General features: G+C 32.1%; 1 protein-coding gene across 3 annotated transcripts in view; it reads left to right on the forward strand.

The window, feature by feature from the left end:
* The window catches only part of LOC108550918 (tubulin polyglutamylase TTLL4), a 275,795-nt gene that overhangs the window by 230,633 nt on the left and 30,779 nt on the right, over window positions 1–14,383 (forward strand). Inside the window, exon 1 of one of the 3 annotated variants that reach the window (XM_017904837.1) lies at window positions 1,530–1,564. The exons of the other annotated variants lie outside the window; for them this stretch is intronic. The gene's annotated coding sequence lies outside the window, so the exon portion shown is untranslated. Of the gene's footprint in view, window positions 1–1,529; window positions 1,565–14,383 lie in introns of those variants that run through there. 3 annotated transcript variants of the gene reach the window in all.

Genomic DNA, 14,383 nt, shown 5'->3' on the forward strand with positions numbered 1-14,383 from the left:
ATATTATATAATATATATATAACTGTTGATATATTATAAAATATATAAATTTACATGTAACTAGTACATTTTTACGAATGTAAATTTTTCTTTCTTTTTCCTTGCTTTTTCAGTAGAATGAAATTTAGCAATACGTAGTAAATATTATAATACAAAGTTTAATTCTTATCTTACTCGCGATATAATGACACATTCCCAGTTGTATCTATATCAGTTTTTCCCAACCAACGAATCGTTAAATAGAGGAAAAGAATATCTAATCTCTCATAGCATATGGAATATTATAGCGATTTTTAATATTATTAATAAAGCCACATAGTTATAGGAAATACGAAATATAATTTAAAGAATATCATCGTTCCAGTAAATTTGATTCCACCGACTATTTTTGTCTTTCGTTTCCAATTTGAGACCTAAATTCATACATAAATGATTAGTCATTTAAATACCGAAAATTTAAATCATCGAATATTTCAACCCATTTGCCTTCGCAGAAATTCAATTTTATTAATCATACTACTTCCTCAAATTCATATAAAATTATTTCATTTTTATGGCAGATATATATATCTGATTTTATCTAATTTTTTGGAATATATATTTATTTAATAACATTATGTAGCTAATATAATGTCCACTTATTATTGCACCTACTTTGACTAAGTCAATATAATAATATAATAATTATAATAACAATAACGATAACTAAATTATTATTATTATATTTCTTAAATTATTTCCATTCTCCAATTACAAATAAAAATCTTGGTTATTTTCTAAATTATTATTAAAACCATTATAATAATTACTATTTTAAGCCACACGAAAGTGATTCTTATTAAAAGATACTAAATTTAGAATTATAAAAATAATATTGCACGACGACGATCCAAAATTTCTAGTATTCTTCTGCCATCTTCATCTCCTGTCAAGGAATATACCACAAACGTACATTGTCATTACAAATTTATATAGTTATTACTTCGTCTCTTTCAATTCGATCACGTCTCACCAACGCTGGCCGCCATTTTCCCCGAAGCCCGCGAACCGTTCGAAATGCAGAAAGGCCGAGTGTTTTATTTAAACGCGGCGAATGAATCATCGACCCTCGGACTAATAAGAGCGCGGCGTTTGTTAACGCCGAATCAGAAGGATCTCGTTGACGGGTTAAAATTAAAATCTGAACGATGATCGAGGCGACCATTGATGCGGGCGCATTAATAATAAATAGATGACACACGGGTAAGGCTGACGAAATTATTTCAGCGTAACATAGGAGTCCGGCACAATGCCAAAACGTACGCGAAAATATATTGTGGCGACTACGGCACAATTGTATCGAACGCGCCGCGTGTCATAGATAATAGAGTGCGAGATAGAGGCGTCGACAGTGTGTTGCTTCCCGTCTTGTTGTTGCCGTGTCCCCCGGGTCGACACCATACGGTGCGCGTGATATGTGCTTTTTCCCGTCTCCGCAACCTTTCTTTCTCTCGAAATCACCGTCATTTGCCACTTTTCTCCGTTTTCATTTCGGTGCAAGATCTCACGTGAGTGTGTACTAGAGGTAAAGTATTTCGAAAAAATATTTATTATATATAATAATAAATTTTCGTTGGTTATGTTTGATTTTCGAGAGTGACTTCATGTTGTATATGATTAATTTATTTCTATTTATGGAAATAGTTATTTAATACTGGAATTTTAAAACTTTAACCCTTAACGCTCCAAGTGTGCCTCTCAGGCACCACCGATGTGCAACACCCTATTTCAAATGTATTTTTGAAAATTTATTTTTTACGTAACTTCTGAGATGAATAAAGATTGTTTTGATTGACTTTAATGTTATTATTTACACGTCATTGTAGCATTTAAAGTCTGACACTTAAGAACTTGCAAGTCGAGGTATGATGAGAATAAATTGGAGTTGCCGGTCGATATTCAGAATTAAAAGTCGCAGCGTTTAGGGTTAATAGGTAGTTAAATGTGAGATACATAAATAATAATGAACGAAGTGATGGAATGGAAATATATAGGTATATAGGGTATACCTATCGGAGATATAATAGAAAATTTTTTTTTTTTTAACCCTTTGCACTCGATGATTTTTTCGCTGAAGAAGAGTAGGGGTTCAAAAATTTTCTGCCATAAAGCTGACGATATTTTATTATATATAATACCTTCGTTGGTTATGTTTAATTTTGAAGAGTGATTTCATGTGTTTGATAAATTTATTTCTATTTATGGAAATAATTATTTAATATTGGAATTTTTAACCTTCAATAGATAGTTAAATATGAGATATATAAATAATAATGAACGAAACGATGGAATGGAAATATATACTTAGGTATATAGGATATACCTATCGGAGAAATAATAGAAAATTATTATTTTCTTAACCCTTTGCACTCGACGATTTTTTGGCTGAAGAAGAGTAGGGGTTCAAAAATTTTCTGCCATAAAGCTATTTTATAAAAAACCGTTACATTATCTCAAATTTGGTATATTAATTAATATCGATCTTCGAAATTTTATCTAATGATGACTGTACTAATAGGTCACCTCTCGAGTGCATAGGGTTAATATGATAGGATATGAAGAAATAATGGTATGATAAATTATGACACTTGATTTTTGTTAATCTGACTGTATTATTAAAGATAAAAATGAATTAGGATTAGAAATTGGAAATTAGAATTGAAAATAAAAGCGATTGAAGTGGTCATTTTAAACTGCTGCACTCGAGAGGCGCCTCTCAGTCGCCATTTAAGCGAAATCTAAAAATGGATATTAATTAATATACCAAATTTACAATTACCCAACGTTGCGTGGAATATCGAAGTAAAATAATTCCATGTCTTAATTTGCATACGATTTCTTATTTACCGTTTTAGAAATATCGTCGACTTTATGGCAGAATGTCTTCGAATTACTATTTTCCTGTAACGAAAAAATCACCGAGTGCAAAGAGTTAGGTGAACCATCCTGTATATAAAATTGGGTTCCTATATGATTGAAAATTAATATTAGGTTTGTTAATCAGGACTGCATATTTGTAATAATTTTTAATTAAAAATTTTTATTTGTAAAAATAAAAATACTGATACAAATTATTATATTTTGACGCATTTTGCAGATTTAATATTAACTGGATGATTAATTTTGATTGGGTTCAAAATTGTGATGGTATTATATGAGATACCAATGTTGTTAATCGATTCGTTTAAAAATTAATTAATTTTCCTCTTTTAGTTAGCATTTCTACCCTGATTTTTTAATTATATATTAATAAGGGATTATCTCTGAGTATGAGGCTCAAGGTCTTTTCAAGTAAAACGTAATTGTTTGTTATATAACTCGTTTTTATTTATAACTATGAATTTTTTAGAATTTTTTAACAGATAGTTGGTGAAATATTGAAATCACAGAAAAATCAATGTCTTTTTAAATTTTGTACTTTGTAGTTATTTTAATTATTTTTGATTAATTTTCTAAAAGGGTGCGTGGGATTGATATATGATATTAGGTATAATTAAAAATTGTCTTCTTTTTATTTTGTGTATAAATAATCCAAATTGCCCAATTATTCCATATCGTGATAATTAGAATCGTGCACAAATTAGGATAATTTAGAATCATTTAAATGCTGTCCAAACTTAAGACAAGCATAGTACATTATTGATCATATAGGTATACTAAATTCCGTTCTATTTCTGTATTGACTTAAACGCCCACTAAAATTCTAATTAAACCATCACACATTGATGGTATGATTAAAATTATCGCACACTAATATTAGCTCTAGTAATTCTAACCTTGCACGAACTATCATCAAGCTGCTTTATTTATATTATTTACTCGGAAAATACCAAAGTTAATTGTTTAATCGTCAACAGTGGTAATTAAATATTAGTCGATACTTTAATCAGTATGCACCGACCATAATTATAACGTCGAATTATAAATAAATTCCATATAATGAACTGTCGACAGAGCCAAAAAGTGTGACGTATTATGACTATGACAGTATAATAACTGTGACGTAATTCGACCATTTCACTAGCCACTTCCATTCATAATTTTAACATAGACAAATTACTACAAAGAGTAGGTTTAATTCAATAATTTCTTTATTCGCTTCTGATCATAATTGACAACCAAAAATTGCAACAATGATGCACTATCTTTACCAAGTTGTTACTTTGTCACATGGAAATAAATTCCTCGTGAATAACTCATTTACATCGTCAAATATCGTTATTATAAATGCCTTGAATCGTCCATTTTATTTTCCTCCCCCAACCATAATTCATAATTCTTCCACCAAATTCTTACTTTGTTTCAATAATAATTATTACATTGAAATAAATTCCATATAAATAATCCATTCACATCGCCAAATATAATGTTCTAAACCACTATACTTTTCTAAACATAATTCATAATTCTTCCACCAAATTCTTACTTTGTTTCAATAATAATTATCACATCGAAATAAATTCCATATAAATAACCCATTCACATTGCCAAACATAATGTTCTAAACTCTTATACTCTCCCAAACATAATTCATAATTCTTCCACCAAATTCTTACTTTGTTTCAATAATAATTATCACATCGAAATAAATTTCCTGTGAATAACCGAGTCACATCGCCAAATATTATGTTCTAAACTATTATCCTCTTCTAAAAATAATTAATAATTTTTCTACCAAGTTTTGACCTAATCATAATTATCGCATCGAAATAAATTTCCTGTAAATAACCGATTCGCATCGTCAAACATAATATCCTAAATGTCAGCATTGAAGTATACATTCTGCAGAATCCCCAGACACCTGATTTATTTTTCTACGATGTATTATGGCACGTTATGACTAATCAGAACTAAGACAAATCATACAAATCGTGCAAATCGTAAAACAAATTCAGATATTTCCTCACTAAACATTAAAATTCGTAGTTTAATATCACACTTCCAACAAAAGTACAATAATTTTCGTATACTAGATGATTTTATAACTATGAGAAACAAAAAGGGCAAATTTAATTATGGCAAATGTCTTTGTTTACGATGTAACTCGTTTTCTGTCTTTTGCGAGGTTCTTCGCTCTGCCAAAGGAATAATAATTCATTAAATTGTATAAAAATTGTTAAATAAGTACTTCAAAGTATCTAGAACACTATGACACTTTCCATTTATGAAGATGTGAGAATCCATTTTTGGCCAGCTATTTAGGGTCTCCCGGCCCACAGTGATAAATTCCACCTAAGTAAACCGTACACATAACTAAAAATCGTGAGGTTAGTTCAGCCTATCGCCGAATAATCATCGGTCCCGGGTCCTAGGCTGCTATCTGGCGAGCGATTGGTTAAAGAGACATCACGCGGGACTTCCCCGCGGCAGCGCGGAGCTTCCATCGGCGGCCGCAGTGGCGCTCGTAAAGCGGTGCCGATCGGCAGTTAACTCGGCTGCGTCCGAGTGTCCCAAAACAGGCAGCCTTTAACGCGATAGACGGACAGAAGGACGATCCGCGAGATCGGCTTTCGCGGTTTAGAGAGCCTCGTAAACACTGGGCCAGCCCACTCGGACCCGTGTTTGGCCTATCGGCTACCAAAAGGGCTAAACACCTCGTTAAGTCCCGCAAGCGAAACCTGTCCACGAGGGCTGCGCCTGGGTCGGGCTCCGCTGGTCATTAAGATCGCACGCTTAATTCGAAAAATCGGCTGCCGAGCAGCATGATCGCGGCAGCCTGGTGTTGAAACCGGTTGCCACGGTACACCGGCAACCAGGGCCCTTTTCTAATGCCCAGCAAACGTGTCTCGAGGGGCGAACTGGTCTTCTGCGGATGATAGGTGGCAAACGTGAGGAGGAGAGTAATTGGGGTTGGATTATCTGTAAGCGTAATGCGTTAGGTGTGTTGTTTGTTAGGGTTGTTTTGGCGGGCCGTTTTGTTGCACGGTTTTTCACAGATTTGTCTTAGATAGGTGGGTAGGAAGCGCAGTCGAGCTGGGTTTTAAGGGAGATAGCTTGGGTAGATTGGTTGCAGGTTTTTGATAGATAGGGAGAGGAATCTCTTTCAGTTCGATTGGGGCTTGGGTAATTTGATAAGGAGTGGGTTGAATTGGTCGTGTTTATGGGAGCTTTATTTTTGAGACAAATTAGTGAAAAGTTTCTGAGATATCTGATGTTAGGGAGAGACACCTAAGGAGTGGATTGAAGGAGATTTTTAATTGATCTATTTTGACCAAGTTTGTTATAAAGCTTTAAGAAACCTATCTATAATGGCTAGATAAGAAGTGAATTAGAGGTGGTGTTTAAAGGATCCTTCTTTTTAAGACAAATTAGTGAAAAGTTTCTGAGATATCTGCTGTCATGAATAAGTATCTAAGGAATGGATTGAAAGAGATTTTGAATTGATCTGTTCTGATCTAGTTTGTAATAAATCTTTAAGAAGCTTGTGTTAAGTGGTTAGGTAAGAAGTGAACTAGAGATGGTATTTAAAGGATCTTTCTTTTTGGGACAGATTGGTGAAAAGTTTCTGAGGTATCTGCTGTCATGAATAAATATCTAAAGAGTAGATTAAAGGAGATTTTTAATTGATCTGTTTTGATTAAGTTTGTCATAAATCTTTAAGAAACCTGTCTGAAGTCACTTCTTAAAGAAGTGAATTAGAGGTGGTGTTTGAAGAATCTTTCCTTTTGGGGCAGATTGGTGAAAAGTTTCTGAGGTATCTGGTGTTACGGAGAGACACCTAAGCAGTAAATTGAAAGAGATTTTTAATTGATCTATTTTGACCAAGTTTGTAATAAATCTTTAAGAAACCTGTCTATAATGGCTAGGTAAGAAGTGAATTAGAAGTGGTGTTTAAAGGATACTTCTTTTTAAGACAGATTGATGAAAAGTTTTTGAGGTATCTAGAATAGATATCTAAAGAGTGGATTGAAGGAGATTTTTAATTGATCTGCTTTGATTAAGTTTGTCATAAATCTTTAAGAAATCTGTCTTAAATAGTTAGGTAAGAAGTGAATTAGAGATGGTGGTTAAAAGATCTTTCTTTTTGGGGCAAATTAGTGAAAAGTTTCTGAGGTATTCGCTATCATGAATAGCTATCTAAGGAGTGAATTGAAGGAGATTTCTGTCTTAAATAGTAAAGTAAGAAGTGAATTAGAGGTGGTGTTTAAGGATCCTTCCTTTTGGGGCAGATTGATGAAAAATTTCTGGGGTATCTGCTGTCATGAATAAATATCTAAAGAGTGGATTGAAAGAGATTTTTAATTGATCTGTTCTGATCTAGTTTGTAATAAATCTTTAAGGAACCTGTCTTAATTCACTTCTTAAAGATGTGAATTAAAGGTGGTGTTTAAGGAATCTTTCTTTTTGGGACAAATTAATGAAAAGTTTCTAAAGTATCTGCTGTTATAAAAAGACACCTGAGGAGTGGATTGAAGGAGATTTTTAATTGATCTGTTTTGATTAAGTTTGTGATAAATCTAAATATTAGAGGTGGTGTTTAAGAAATGTGTTTTAAATGGATGGATGGATGAGAAGCTTTTGAGGGTCCTAGCTTGAATAAATAGACAAGAACTGGATTAAATTGCTGGTTTCTGAATGATCTATCTTGAATAGATTAATAGGAAGGTTTTAAGTGACTTGTTTTAGATGGATTATCTGCTGTTATGGATAGGTACCTAAGGAGTGGATTGAAGCAGATTTTTAATTGGTCTGTTTTGATCCAGTTTGTAATAAATCTTTAAGAAACCTGTCTTCAATGGTTAGGTTAGGTTTAGCTTGAATAAGTGAACATCACCTGCACTGAATTGGTGGTTTTGATGGGATCTATCTTGGATAGATTAATAGCAAGGTTTTTAATGGCTTGCCTTATTTGTGAATTGCAAATGGTTTTCAGGAAATTTGTCGTGAATGCCTTGATAGGCATTTTTGAGGGATCTATCTTGAATAGATTGGTAGTATGTTTCTAAGATATTTATCTAGGATATACAGGTGAAGTGAAGGTTTTCAAGGGACTTATTTCGAATGAATCGTGATCATTCCACTTTCTATCAATAGTCCTCATAATCTCTGCGGTATAGTCGATGGCCAGGTGAGCTTAGTTCGAAGGGAAACGGAAATCTCAGACCATTAGTCAGCATATGGCACTCCTAAATTATTGCCGTAATTATATACTAGTGATGACAATAAATTGGCAGCTTTGTCCACCGACTGCATTAAATCCTGAAAAAATTCGCAAATTATATTTATGCAGGATGAAGTTTATTTTGCATTTTTGCTTTATTGCTCAGGATATTATAGGGTAATGTAGAAGGCACCATAAGAGGCTTTGAATAAAGTTTCGATGAATATTTTAGTGCCAGTATGAAATGTATTTAATTTGTATACGAGCACTTCAGATATTTCCGCCATAATAACTCATTCTCCTAATTATTTCTTACTTTTGTTAAGTTTGTATCAAGTACTTATATAGTACTTATACTACTTACAAATACGTCAAATTAAATTATTTTCTTTTTCCAAACTCTAACTAATGATTTACATTAATAATTTAAAATTTAAATTTAATAATTTAAAGAAGCAGAGTGTAACTCACTTGTGCAAAATAAATTTCGCTAAATCAATTCACTTATACCATTAACAGAAAGTTTGGAAACAGTATAATTCATAAAAGATTGCCCATAATAAAAATAATTAATAATCTGTGTAATATTATTAATATTAATAACAATAAAAATTCAGTACATTATGTATTAATAATTTAATACAAGATTTAGAAAATTAATATATACTAAATTAATTTAATATATTATACTATTCCACACATAAATTATATAAAAAAAAACTCTAAATATAAAAATATATTTATTAACAATCTTTAGTTTTATACTTTTCATGAAATATGTGGTCATTTTAAATCTCATATCTCATATATTAATAGATCGTTAATACAATAATTACTATATTACAAAACCATCAAAAATCATTTTAATTTTGTTTGCAGATATAAATAGTGATCGCTTACAATTCCTCTTGTATTATACGAAGTTAATATCACAATTTGAGATTAAATTCGCCACTTCCTGCATTTACGAAGCATCATCGGCAATAAGTTTATAAAAGATAACGCGTTAAATTGTAATAGGATAATCCAGATAACACAGCGAATGAAAAACATCCGGATAACAAGCCCCATCGAGCCACGAGGCTGCTTATGAAAATTTTCTAGCACGTAATCAGCCGATCATCAAGAAATACTTATCCAAATAACACCAAGAATTTATTACGCATCATCTGGAACCTAATCTAATCCAATTTTTCCCCCGAAATAATAGAGTAAATTAATTCCTGAAACCAGATTTGCTATTATTTTATACTGCTTCTATCACCTCATTTGCATTACAAAACCAAACCTCTCGAAATGTAAAAAGCAAACGTGAAAGGTCCCTGAGGAACGTTAGTGCTTTCAAGCTCTTTTTCGTCATTAACGTAGGCAAGGGAAGCAAGTAGGAGTCGACTCGCCCAACCAGCAGATAAATAGAGAATCTTCGGACTCGATCCAACGTCGTCAGCTATTTGAGGTATTACTCGGATAATCGAGTACTTATCTCGGTTCGAGGAAACGGGTTTTACCTATTTAAATTTCAAATACACGAATATTTTCAAGCACAAACGCTGCTTGTAGACGTAGGAAAGTCTGAAGGCTCATAGGATACCCAGTTCACCAACTTCATCCTTGACATTTTCAAAATCTCGGCTTCTAGGTGCTCAGATGCACATCGTGACACATTCTTGCACATTCTGGCACAGTAACGAGATGTATCACACGTGTACTTCTTGTACTTCATGGTTGTATGATTAGTTCTGATCCTGTGTGCCTGTCAGAGCTTCGTTGCTCTACTCTATTCGATTTTGGTGCGTCCTATTCGCTGTCAACGTGACAGCTTTCAGTGTGATCCTATTCGTAGATGCGATACTTTTAGCTGATGACGAAAGCCTGACCTATGCCTACGATCGTGTTAAGGAAGGGAGACTTATTATACTGTGGTCAGTTACATCCACGGTCCCTTTGATTGCCAACTTCTGATCACAATTAGACCCAGAAGCAGATCAGATCAGCTTAAGCATCCTTCAGCTGCTCAGAGATAAACGATGCACAGGTCTGTTTGTTCTGCCAGATTTCATCTTGTGTTTTCTGAAATCTATGCTTCTAGGATGATGCTGTCGTATATTGACATAGTAATGCAGGTCTACGTCATTTCAAACCATCTGCACACCAGTGACGTAGGCCTGTGTTATTTTTTGAACTTTTTCGCTGAATTCTGGTGATTGATCCTACGTCATTGTGTAGACAAGTATTCACAACGCAGTTCTGACGTATATATTTGAGTGTTTCGGATGATTTATATCCATTTTGCGATTAGTGGAACCTTGTTACTCGAAAATTCATTATTTTCAAAATATTGAATAGATAATTGTTAAATATCACACGGTATTATAATATTATTAAATTTTCGTGCTAAATTCTTTGTATTTGTTTCCCAAAAATATATTTGATAAATTTAAGCAATGTTATCAATTTTAATATTTTTCTACCTCTTTTATTATTATTGAGCAATTTTTATATCAAGTTTTTGTAAAATTTCTTTCAGTTTTCTTCTTTCTTTTAAATGTAAATGACGAATGATTTTACACAAGGCATGAAGAAGCAATATTTTGTTATATTCGTGTATTATATATTTAAATAGGAGACCTTAGAAATAATTGACAGTGATTATGCTGTGAGAGGACTAGTTTTAGTGACATAATCGCGGAATACAAATAATTAGGATATTCGGATTTTTATTATTATTGTATGTGGGTGTTATGTCTTTAAATTAAATTATACGGTATTGAATTGTGAAGAGGGGAGTTTAGGAAGAATGAATAGGATATAGCAGTGAAACATTGGTGTAGGCGTAAGACAAATATTAATCTTTAATATTGAATAAAAGGAATGCCAATATAATTTATTTTATTACACGTGTCAGCATATGTTACCAAGAACGTAAAATCCTTCTATAGGATTTTTTTTTTAGTTAATGGGGTTGTTGCGCATGTGCTTTGACATGTAAACTTTGATTTTTATGACGTACATGATATATGAGAAATATCTTTTTCTTCAAGCCATAAAATCCTTTATGGGGTTGTTTACTATGTGTACAATATTATACGTATTCATATTGCAATTGTATTTATATAGAATATACTATTATATTGGAATATAATTTAATTACTATGAAGAATTATTAAATAGAATATTTAATAAATATAATTTAAAAGACTGAATAGAAATTATTATGACTGGATACTAAATAATATTCTGTTACATATTAAATATACAAATATATATATTATAATATACATTTATAAATATTTCTTAAGAAATTTGAATATAATTAGCAAATATTAATAGTTGTATAGCAGTTCTATAAAATTAAAAATGATGTAACATAAAATTTATTGAGAAGGACAAACCGTATATACTTGGTAGCAAAAAGATAACAAGCTTTGTAAATTAAATATTTTTATAATTTTCCTGTAAATTAAATATTTTTATAATTTTTCTAGTTAGAAATTTGTTCATATTTAATCATTAATAAATTTGGTTATGTTCTGATATTTCTGTATAGTAAATTATAAATTATTTTAGAATTTTTAGCTAAAGTATATACAAAATTTTTAATAAAATATTTTACTATTCTTGATTTATGTTTCTTTACAGAATATGTTTAGAAGATAAAACGATATATAATTGGAACAATAAATGCAGACTGTAATAATTCTTACTTTAAACTCTTGGATGGTTTTACTTCAACCGTAGTATAGTTTTGACATCGTGCCAGCATTTTGCCGCAGTATTGACCATTTCTTTTTTTTCCTTTTCTCTTTTAACTTGAAAATTTAATCTTCCATAAATTATATGTATTTTACTAATTTAAAGTTCGTTTATTAATTAAAGAATGTTATAATTTCATCATATATAGGATGTAACATAATTGGAAACTCTACACGTAGAATTAAATTAGTATTTTTTAAATAATAAATATATAATATATTTTTTAAATAATAAATTATTCATTTATTATTTTGTTTAAGCTATGCAACAATGTGTTTTAGTACAAAGATAATGTATGGAAATAGACCTAACTTGTGTCTTAAGTGACGTAAAAAAAGTGGAAACTTATTTATAAAATAATAAATGACATTCGATAAATATATGACATCTGTTAAGAAATATTTAGTTGGTATAACTTTTAAGATATAGTAACTAAAGTAAGGTCGAGTCATTTAGGTCAGATAAGCTTCAATATTCTAAAACTCTATGTTAAATTTTATCTAAGATTCTCAAACCTGTTGTATATCACAAGACACTATTAATCTTTAATATAATCCTCAAAAACTCAAAAAATAGTGTATATTTTAGATTTACAAAAAAAAAACAGGTCATTTACAAACAAAGATTATTTGAATTTATATTTAGTATTAATTATTTAATACTAAATCTACTAACCTATAATGTGCATGTATAACCTATAATTTGCAACCAGTGTCTAAATTAGTCCAGTTAATAGTAATTGAAATGGTATAATAAAAATAAATAAATTACATTATTTTTTCAATAACAAAAATTTGGGATCCCTCTATATAACATGATATTCGCTCTAACATGGATACATAATTGAAGAACCCTTGGTATACATATAATTATTAATACTCTTAATATACATATTTCTCAAAATTAAACCTACCATGGCTGGTCAAATGATTAATGGATAAATAAATTAAAGAAAAATCTCAAAGAAAATAGAATAAGAGCAAACATTAAAAAATTGATTACATATATATATTTGAAAATAAAAATGGCGGTAGTCAAGTTGTCACAACATTACGCGTTTCCAAGCAGTCATTTAAACCATGGTAAATTTATTGCTGAAATTAAGAAGCATAATAATATATGTACTTATATAAATTTTTAGAATTATTCCTTATTATTTACACCTATTCTTTGTCCCATAAAATACAAGGTATTTCTATAATCTAACTGGCATACTGTACAAGAGTTAGCAATATTTATTTTACCTCAGAGCGTCTATGTCTAACCACGCTCGTTTCAAAGACGCAGCCCAACCTCACGCGAGAGCTTCTCCCACCACGCGTCCCCTAACGTGACCGTCGAAAAGACAAACCCGGCAGACGCGAGTTAGCGGGTACCGTAAAACTCGAAGTATCTCGTGCCAAGTATCTCGGTCGGTTTAAAGGAGGACGCGCTGTGATCACGCGACTATTTCAATTGTTCTACATAGAGTAGAATAGAAACTGGTCCAGCAGCGCGGCGCACGAACGGCCGGTTCGCCAGGTCGTGATTCAACGGCAGCTACGACGCGACTGTGGCTCGATGAGTGGTGGGGGTGGCGACGACACGCGCGCACACGTGCTGCGCGTCGGTGGTATTCCAGTGAATCAACAAGTGTCGCGCTCTAGCCGTGGCGATGCACCGCGCGACAACGCAGCCCGGATTCCGATAAACCGGTCAAAGCAAGCGGCCCGTCGGCCTAGGCCTCGCTGCGTGCGAAAAAACCGAACAGATCCGAGAGAACCCGTTTCTTATCGAAAATTCGATGTCGACGCGAGTGCCTAGCGTGCCGACAAGTGCCGCGTGCTATCGCTGCACGTTTCACGGGGCTCCAAACGTTCATCGGAACTAGGGTGACTGGGACGGCGCGTAGCGGTGGTCGGTTGAATGGAGAGGATACTTTACTATCTAGAGTTACGACTCGTCGCTGGTTTCGGCCAGAGTTCGGGCGATTTTGCGCGGGATGGATCAGCTGTTTTGATAGGTTCGTTGTTAATGCTTTTATTGTGAATTGGTTAGCGTTGCTTCTGTATGGGATATTATAAATTAACGCGTATAATCGTATTTTTTCTTTTTCCGTGATACGGTTATGATCATATAGGATACGTGTGTATATATATACTGATAATAGCAATATATTTGATATGATATATATACGTATATGCATGGTGAAGAGCAGAACAGGACAAAAATTGGGAAAAGAAGTATTTGAATATAGATAATTAAAATTAGTATTGACAATTATACTTACCGATATACTAATTATTGATATAATATAGCAGTGAATTTCATACGTTATGAAGAAGAATTGATTTGAATGAAAATTTAATGTAAAATTAAATAATCATATATAGTATAAATAAATATTATCTATATTTATCGATTAATATTCAGTAGAATATTATAGATTAAAGATTTTCAACAATTATTTATTTCTTAATACAAAAATATTTATACTATAGCCAATATTAT

The sequence above is a fragment of the Eufriesea mexicana genome, unplaced genomic scaffold (assembly GCF_001483705.2).
Source record: "Eufriesea mexicana isolate 0111107269 unplaced genomic scaffold, ASM148370v2 scaffold3442, whole genome shotgun sequence".
Taxonomy (NCBI): domain Eukaryota; kingdom Metazoa; phylum Arthropoda; class Insecta; order Hymenoptera; family Apidae; genus Eufriesea; species Eufriesea mexicana.